The sequence below is a fragment of the Lagopus leucura genome, unplaced genomic scaffold, assembly GCF_019238085.1.
Source record: "Lagopus leucura isolate 7727_CA_CO unplaced genomic scaffold, USGS_WTPT01 Super-Scaffold_100159, whole genome shotgun sequence".
In the NCBI taxonomy this organism is placed as follows: Eukaryota; Metazoa; Chordata; class Aves; order Galliformes; family Phasianidae; genus Lagopus; species Lagopus leucura.
The window spans coordinates 30,329,538-30,339,053 of record NW_024962335.1 but is presented as its reverse complement, the minus strand read 5'-3'; the positions used below and the strand labels follow the sequence as shown (position 1 = coordinate 30,339,053).

General features: G+C 45.0%; 1 pseudogene; it reads right to left on the bottom strand.

Moving 5' to 3' along the window:
* Positions 1-2,064: 2,064 nt before the first annotated feature.
* LOC122190189 lies at positions 2,065-4,284 on the bottom strand (annotated as a pseudogene).
* Between the last annotated feature and the right edge of the window lie 5,232 nt (positions 4,285-9,516).

The following is a 9,516-nucleotide window of genomic DNA, read 5'->3' as shown; positions in this document are numbered from 1 at the left end:
GAACAGGTTGTCCAGCAAGGTTGTGAACGCTTCCTCCCTGGAAGCATTGAAAGCCAGGCTGAATGGGGCTTTAAGCAACGTGGTCTAGAGAGAGGTGCCTCTGCCTATAGCAGAGGGTTGAAATTAGATGGTCTTAAAGCTCCCTTCCAACCCAAACCATTCTATGATTCAACCAAGCAAGCCTTTGGGTCAAAGTAATTCCAGATAAATATGGAAACTGAGAGAAGAACTGCTGAGAACTTTGGGGTCCTGGTTGATGAAAATTTCAACATAAGTCAGTAGTGTGTGCTTGCAGCCCAAAAGGCCAGTGGTATCCTGGGTTCCATCAGAAGAGGGGTGGCCAGCAGGGCAAGGGAGGGAGTTGCCTACACTTTTCTGCCCTCAGATGGCCCCTGCTGGAGTACTGCATCTAAGCCTGGGGCCCCCAGCATGGAAAAGATGTGGATCTTCTGGAGAGAATCCGGAGATGGGCTACAAAGATTATCCAAGGGCTGGAGCACATCTCCTGTGAAAAAGGCTGAAGGGAGAGGGCTTGTTGTATGGGAACTGCTGAGTCACGGCCTGAACCTCTGATTGATCACCTGAGGCGAGCCATGAGTCAGCCAGAGGAGCACAGGTGAAGGCAATTCACCTGTGCTGCCGGAAGGGGTGGAGCCTGGCTCCATCCCTCCTAGACCTATTTAAGAGCTGGCTACCAGTGGGGAAGGATCTTTTCTGGAGGTTCCCTCTGCTGGTGGTTTGTGAGCTCAGGATAGGGGTAAACCTTCTATTTATTCTCTTTTGTTATCATAGTCTGCTTTGCCTAACTCTCTTGTTTGTTTTGTGATTATAACATCCTAATATTCTTTGATTATACAGCTTGTTCAGTCTGAAGAAGACTGTAGGGTGATCTCATTGCAGCCTTCCAACTTCTAAAGGGCGATTATAAGCAGGAGAGAAATCAACTTTTTATGAGAGTAGACAGTGGTAATACAAGGGAGGATGGTTTTTAATTAGGGAGGAGATTAAGATTAGATGTCAGGGGGATCTTTGCTACTGCGAGAGTGGTGAGGTGCAGGATCAGGTTGCCCAGAGAAGCCGTGGATGCTCCAGCCCTGAAGGTATTTAGGGCCAGGTTGGATGGGGCCCTGGGCAATTTGATCTAATGTTCAATAATGTACTTGCTCTAATGGTTGGCAACCCTGCCAGTGGTAGGGGGTTTGAAACTTGATGATCCTAGAGGTCTCTCCCAACCCAAGCTGTTCCATGGTTCTGTGATTAGGAGGATATTTCCAGTGTCTGAGATGTATAGAATCACAGAATGGCTTGGGTTGAAAAGGACCATAATGATCATCTAGTTTCAACCCCTTCTACGTGCAGGGTCACCAACAACTAGACCAGAGCCACATCCAGCCTGGCCTTGAACACCTCCAGGGATAGGGCATCCATAACCTCCTTGGGTAACCTGTTCCAGTACATTACCACCCTCTGTGTGAAAAACTTCCTCCTAATATCTGACCTAAACCTCCCCTTTCTTAGTTTAAAACCATTCCCCTTGACCTATCACTATCCACCCTCGTAAACAGTTGTACCCTCTCCTGATTATACACTCCCTTCATGTACTGGAAGGCCACATTGAGGTCTCTCTGGAGTCTTTTCTTCCCCAGGCTAAACAATCCCAGTTCCCAGAACCTTTCTTCATAGGAGAGGTGCTCCAGCCCTCTGATCGTCTTAGTTGCCCTCCTCTGGACCAGCTCCAAGAGTTCCACATCTTTCTTGTGCTGGGATATAAATGTTGTACAAATGTTACCCAATCCTTTACTGTACAGCAAAGAATCTAGAGTGTAGTGTTTAGAGAAAAGCATTCAATGCCTGTTGAGAGATGAAACAAACTCGATCTGAGATTTCAGCATGAAATGAGCCAATGACTTTACATGACATGACAACTGAAAAGGTTTATTATTGAATCATTTTATTTCCAGAAGAATGGAGTGAATAAGTAGTTAAATATGCAAACAAAGAGGTATGAGAACTAAAAAGGTTAATCTCTGATAGGTGCTATTCCTGCAACTAATCACCTATGAGCTACAGCTTAGGGACATGTAAGTAGGGGCTTCTGTCCCACTGTCTGCAGTGGGTCTCGCAGGCCATGGGATGGCCCCATAGTGCATCTGCCCGGTGCTGGCTGCAGGTGCACATTGGGTAGTGCGGGGCTGCACAGGGCTGCCAGTCCGGTGGCATCATCATGGCTGCTGGCACAATGGCTATTGCAAAGCAGGAGCCAAGGAAATTTAAGGCAGCCCAGGGAACCTGCCACTGTGGTTTTTCTGGGGGCTGCAGGAGCTCCTGCTGAGAACAGCCAGGTGTGAAAGAGGGGAGCAGGAATGGCTGAGTGCCCTGTAGTGGAGGAACACAAGTGGCACCCAGCATCTGGATGCTGCTCAGGGGCAGCATGGAGCAGGACAGAGCTTGGCACTGTTCCAGTGCTGGTGCTGCAGCAGAGCCTGGCAGGATGTGAGCAGCACTTCCTCAGGCTTGACGGGTGTCATTCTTAGAGCGCTTGGCTGGCAAGGGCCCCATGGGTGCTGCTGCCTGCGTGCATTCTGGCTCTGCTGCCTGCAGGCTCCTCTCTGGCCCAGCAGCCACTCCCTGCATGGGTTAGGCATCTGGCCTGCTCCTCTGGGGGCTCTCATTCAGAGCCTCCTGTAGGGCAGGGGTAGGGGCAGCCATGTCTCTTCTCTTGTGGGCTACTCTTCGTTTGCAGTGTCCCAGCAGCTGCGGGTAATCTCTTCTGAAGTGTGGGCTGGAGTACAGGAGTAACTGAAAAATATAAGGGAGAAGAGTTAGGTGCTGTCAGCGTGCAGCTGAAGGATAGCATGATACAGAAAATAGGACTTCTAATGGCACAGGACAAATATAGGTATTAACAAGGCTGATGGGTGTCTCAGTTTCAGCTGGGATGGAACTGTATTCTTCAGAGCGCTGGTATGATGCTATGGTTTGGTTCAGGGAATAAAACAATGTTGACAGCACACCAATGTCTGCAGTTGCTGCTAAGCAGTGCTGGACAGAGCCAAGGCCATTCTGAGCAAAGGGCCCAAGGAACTGGGAGGGAACAGATTAGGACAGTTGATGTAAATTAACCAAAGGGATATTCCATGCCATATGACATCATACAGAAGAACTTCTGAAGAAGGTGCTAAGCCTCAGTTGTGGGCTAGTGAGCAATTTCTCATTCACCTCTTGTTACGTATATTATTCGTATGTATATATATATACATACATATAGACACATCTTTTATTATTTTCCTTTATCTTAATAGTTTTATCTCAACCCACGAGTAAACCACCAGGAAGGGGGAAACTGAGTGAAGGACTGTGTGGTGCTGAGCCATCTGCAGGGCATAACCACACCAATAAATCAATTTAATCCTACGGCTTAGGCTGACTAAGAGAAGAAATTTTGCAAATGCACAGAAATAAGTGAGTTTGTCACATTCTGATTTATTTACTTTTCCATTCCATTGGTTCAAATTTGGGTATAGCCCAAATATGTTTTATTTCTACTAGTACTACTCAGCAGTGCTACTTCTAAAATACCTGAAACATGTAGAGAAAGAAATTAAGATGAGACTGTTGTCATCCTCACCTCCTCTATGACCTAAGCTGATTTTAATGGAACCTCCTTCTCTCTGAGTTCTGCAAGAGCTGGTTAGTATGGGGAACAATTTAGGTACTTACCGTCCTATGGGCAGCAAATGCTTCTTCCTCGGCCAGAAATTAAGGAAGGAAAGATCTTTCCAAGTGCTGTGGCACTTTGGTGAAGCCATACAGGTTAAGCTGGCAAACAAAGCTCTTCATGCAGGTACTCTCAAAGGCTCTCGCAGGTGCTTCCCTTGCCAGAACTTCCAACTTGAACATTTCTTTCTGGATTACAGTGCAGTTTCCTCCGTGACCCCACTGAATGCTCTTCACTTGGTCACTTCCCACCAGTACCCAGAGTTTCTGTGGGAAGCTGAGGGATGAGAAAACCCTGGCTAGGCCAATGCTTTCTTCAGATGGACTGCGAGGTAAACCTTTGGTTTCCTCTTCTGGAAGCACTGGTGAGTCCTGTTCTTCCTGTATTGATGTTCCAGCAGCATGGCCAGCTGCTGCTTAGTTGTGTCCTGTAGGGTCAGTAAAAATGGAGCCTACAGGAGTCTTGATCAGCTCCTCAGGATCAGCAGCAGAAGCTGTTTCTGCTGCAGACAACTCCGTTTCAGTATCTCCTGTCTCACTTTGTCCAAAGCTTGCACCTGCAGCCATTTGTGCAATGAGCCAGTATTCTCCCTGCCTGCTGGCAAGGGAAATCCACCAGCACTGCCTGGGTGTTCCGGTGGGAGATGCTCAGATATCGCTTTGGTGCCTTGTGTCATCACAGTGACACCAGCGTGTGCTGCCCAAGGCTGGACTGGTTGGAGCTGCCTGAGCTGATGTCACTGAGTAGCACTTGTTGCTGGTTCTGCCCTGAGCTATGGCTGTTTGAACTTGAGAGGGAAATAAAGCTGTGTTGTAAGGAGATCATCCCTCACCGAGGCCTTGCTTCCCCTTTCCTGTGTGCTCCTGTGAGTAGCTCCCTGCTGGCCTCCTGGGTCCCTCTGCTTCTGGAGATGGGCTGGAAATCAGTTTCCCAAGCACTAGTAACAGAAGACAATGGCAGCCTCTTCCCAGTTTGTGGCCATCTCTTGCCAATGCTGAGTGATTTCCATAGCAGAGCTTGTCCAAGGGAGTAGCTGTGTGCCCAGGTGATGCTCTGCAATGTCAGCAGTGGCGCAGAGGCTGCTTTGTAGGCCCAACTTGAACAAAGATACTAAATGCACTTTGCTGATGGTGTAAACTGGAAGTGTGCAACACCTCCATGGTTTATTTCCTTTTATTTTGGTATTTTACAGATAGAGAAGGCAAGCCAACAAAATCAGGAATGTTCTCTGAGTATTTAAAATCACACTCCTCTGTACAGGATTAAGTGCTAAGGAAAAGTATCATTCTGATTTATTTATTTATTTATTTAAGGAGAACTAGATTCTTCTCTGTAGAATCCACTGATAGAATGAGGGACAATGGGCACAAACTGAAACACAGGATGTATGACTGAAACCAAACAGTGGTTGAGCACTGAAACACTGGAATAGGTTGTCCAGATAGGTTGTGGAGTCTCAAGATTTGGTCAAGGCAATGCTGCCCCAAGCAATCTGCTCTAGATAACTCCGCTTTCTGCAGGGTATTCGGATTAGATAATCTCCAGCCTTTCTGTTATTCCGTGACTAGATGGACCCTGCCTCAAGATGGTTTCCAAATAGCTTTCCCAGCATTGACATCTTAAGAATCAGTCTGTGGTTCTGCAGTGCTTTGAAGGATTTGGAAGATCTGGGGAGGGGAGAGTTGGTCTGGGGAGCTATGGAGGATCATTAGTATGTGTTGCAGGCAATTGAGTAGAAACTACAGTAAACCTAAAACTTACTGCCTTTATGAGCAAAGGGGGCATTTTATGAACACATGAACATGCCTTCTGGTAGGTAGGGGCAGTGGAGAAATCTATCAGAAAAGGAGAGCAGCAGTGGAATTTCAAGTGTTCATCTCTTTGGAGCTTCAAGAAATCCTTAGGAACACTTGTGTGGTGCGCATAATGGAAAAAGAAGAGTGAAGGGACAAGACTAGAGATTACACCACAGGCTTTGCTGGCTCAGCTGTACTTTCACTTCTGCGCTGCCATGCATGAAAATATGAAGAAATATTCTGAGGAGCAATGAAATCCTGTAATGAGATCTGACTGCTCTGGGTTTCTGGGAAGCTCCCAAACCTGAAATAAACTGAATGCTTTTAACTGAATATTGAAATCAACAGAGTTGGTTTCAACAGCTGTAGAAACTCTTGACTTGCTCTGTGTAACATTGTAAAGTATGTAAATAAATCATTTCAGCCGGTGCTGTAGGGCGTATTTTAGAGAAGCTTAGGGCCAGATTTCCAGGCAGTAAAAGTAATTATGGCTGATGAAGTTTTGGGATATAAATAAAATAAAAGGGAAAATAAAAATATTTAAGAAACTGCAGGTATTTTAATCTCTACTCAGCTCTTGCTTGCCATAGGCACTTTATTTCAAACAATCTTTTCATCTTTTCTATTGCTTTTACATTCCACAGCAATAAGGTGGCTTTTCTAGTCTCCTTCAGAAAAAAAAACAAACAAAAAAAACAAAAAAAACCACAAGTTGCTCAGAGCACTACTTCTACCAGCAAACTCAAATTTACACACACACTTTTCCACATGTCTAGAAACATGCATCATATGACTAAATCTCTCAGGTACCTGTATTTAAATTCAGATAAATGGTCATGTCCTTTGTGTCAGGAGTGTGTCTGTCTAGCTTTTCTTAGCCGTATGTATTTGCTTTACTTAGAAGAATTCTTCCATAGAAGTATCTCCATCAAATGTTAAGCTGTCTGTGAAAGACCAGGCTTTAAAAAAAAAAAAAAAAAAAAAGGATGCTCAAAAGTACAACTTAGCACCCATGTCTTGTAATTCTTATTTAAGGCTGTATACTGAATATCAACATCTATATACAGTAACTCAGTATGGTTCTGAAAAAGGATCAACTACTAATGGGATGATCCTCTGATGTATGTCTGAGTTTCTCTGACATTACTCTGTACTTGCTGTTTCTTCACTATGTAGAAATCCCACTGCACTTGTCCTAACTCAGCTCCGCAATGGAGCTGGCAGTTCTGTAGGACTAACAATAGCACATGAATGTTCGCATGGTGAATGTAAACAGAGCAAGCCTGTGCCTTTCTTCTCTGAATTTTTTCTTGCCACACCTCATCAAGATAAAGGCACAATAGCTCTTAAGTTTTAAAATCTAATGCTTTCATTATTAGGCCTAGTAGAAATGCAAATGCCTGCAAGAAGGGAGAGGCAGTCCTAGTGTAATGTTGTAGTTGAAATGGATTCTTTGAAATTATATCAATAAGTATACCAAGCTGATAATTCCTCTGTGACAAATTTTGGTGGGACCATCACTATTTTGTTATTGTTTCTTGAATGGATATTGCCTGTACTAAGTCATTTTGGTTTCAGGTTCAAGAAAGAGCAACAAATGTGACAGAAGCCAAAGGAGCGTAGCTGTGCTGTGCGCCTTGCATGCTTGTGTTTGGCTGAGATGTGTAAAGACAAAAGGCAGCAGAGGTCAAATCAAGTTCCAACTAAGGCTCATCAACTGATTTACACTAACTATATGCTCTGTTTCTCGTACCATTAAGTCATGCAATGAACATAAACCGAGTTACAAAGCTGTTACTGGAGATTGATGTCTCACTACCCTATATGGAAGGCATTTTAGGAAAACTTTTTTCTTGCTCTCTATACATTCACTGTCCTTTGTAGAGTGGGAGATCATCTGGCTACAGCTTCTGTAGGCAGTAAGGCATTCTTAGGTTTCTGGCTTCAGGCCTGGGTTAGGAGAGAAATGGCCTATAGCTTAGGTGCTCACTGGGCACCCTATGAGAAAGCTTAGAACAAGTGCCATCTGATTTTGGCATTTCCTCCTTTATTATTTTCTACTCTTACAAAATGCTGTCAAGTATGTTTTCATATTTTGTTTCCTTGTGTTTTTCTCATTTACAGTAAAGTTATCCTTTCTAATTATCTTCTTAAGAAATTCACCAGGGAACTTGCTTAATTTCAAAGATTGTTAAAGCATCACATTATCCCCTCTTGCTTTCAGAACCCCATATGCTGACAAAGTGAAAGTGCCTCTATCAAAATATAATGAGATGGCCCAGGTGCTTCATTTCTGCATCTCGTTTGCATTGCTGTTGTCCTGCGTTTTCAGAAACAAGGCAGCAGCTGTAGCTCAAGGCATATACAGGCTCCTGAAAGATTTGCTTACAAGTGCTGGACTTCCTTTGGAGAACCTGCTAGAAACACACAGCACATGCTGGGGTAGGTTCATGAGAACACTTTTGCAAGGCCTTTGCTTAATGGGGGATTTAAACCTATACTGTATTTTCAGCAGCTCAGTGCAAAACGTGACATAGCCCTCCCTATATCCTGAGGGCCTGGTGGCAGTACACTGGTGGTAGACTGCCTCTTAACCCTACCAGCCCCACTTGTGCTGGCTGCACACTGACAGCACATCGACTTCCAGGCAAGAAAAAGAAACATCTCTGTGAATACACTCCCCTCAGGTCAGTTCCTCATAACAATGCTCTCTGCATTTGTTTAACTATTCAAGAGGCCTAACCAGCAGAGAGTAACAAAGCTACAAAGATTCTTGAGTTCTCTTGCACAAACAGCTTGCAGGCCTGAAATAACTGCTTTTGGAGCAGGCTAAGGTGAAGGCAAGGCAGAAACAGCAAAAGCTGCTCTAGATTTAACTTGGCTTTGGGCGTTGTTGCGTGCATCCTGAGGCCTTGTGCTTTTTTCACAGAACAATTTGAGGAACCAGGGGTGTGTTGGTCACAGCGGGAGGCGGTGTGTCCTGGTCAGTGCCCTCAGGCAGCCAAGGAAAGGCAGCTGGTGTGATTTTGCTGCTGGTGCCCTCCAGCTTAAGCACTTGGAGTTGCTAAGGGGTATCCCTGCCTGTGCCCTGGGCTTACATCTAGAAGGGGCTGATCGGGCCTTGTCACCCTATGATCCCATGCTATCTCAGCAGCACGGGTTGGAATACAAAGTAGGGGAAGCGACAAATGTTTTCTCTGGTTTTATATTACCAACAAAGCTGTAAGAGGTAAGATTTGGTAATGACAAATCCAGGGAGTAACTAAGCAGTCTGTTGGCAGTAGAAGAGCAGGGCAGTGCCGACTGAACAAACACACCAGCAAACACTCCCTGTATGGCAGGCAAGCCCAACCTGCAGCCCACAGGCTACATGCATCCTGACGCAGCTCACACTGTGCTTGCCCCACTGACAAGCCTGGCCCAACCTAAAGTGCACACCCATTGCTGAAACTCTCTGAAAGGAGGTTGGGGTGAGGTTGGGGTCAGCCTCTTTTTCAGTCTAAGTAGTGATAAGACAAGAGGAAATGGCCTCAAGTTGTGCCAGGGGAGGTTGTCGTTGGATATTAGGAAAAAATTCTTCTCAGAGTGATCAGATGTTGGAACAGGCTGCCCAGGGAGGTGGTGAGGTGGTGGGGTCGCCATCCCTGGAGGTGTTCAAGAAAAGTGTAGATGTGTAATCTTAAAGATCTTTTCTATCTTTAATGATTCTATAGTGCTATGATTCTATTTTGCTGTGTTTTTATTCGATGTATCATCAATCTAGCTTTTGGATACTTTTGAATACATGGGTGTTTGAGTTTTTGGCTTGCCTGGGCCAAGTTGAATGAATACGAATTGTCTTGGGCTGCAAAGGTTGCTCCAAAAAGTAATGCCTCCTATTTATTTCCATGGAAACTACAACTGATACAAAGAGCACAATAACACTGCTTCACGGAGCAAATTCTCAGCTACATAACACTATTTTTCAATATTGCCTCTCCATTAACTATGTATTTTCACCAG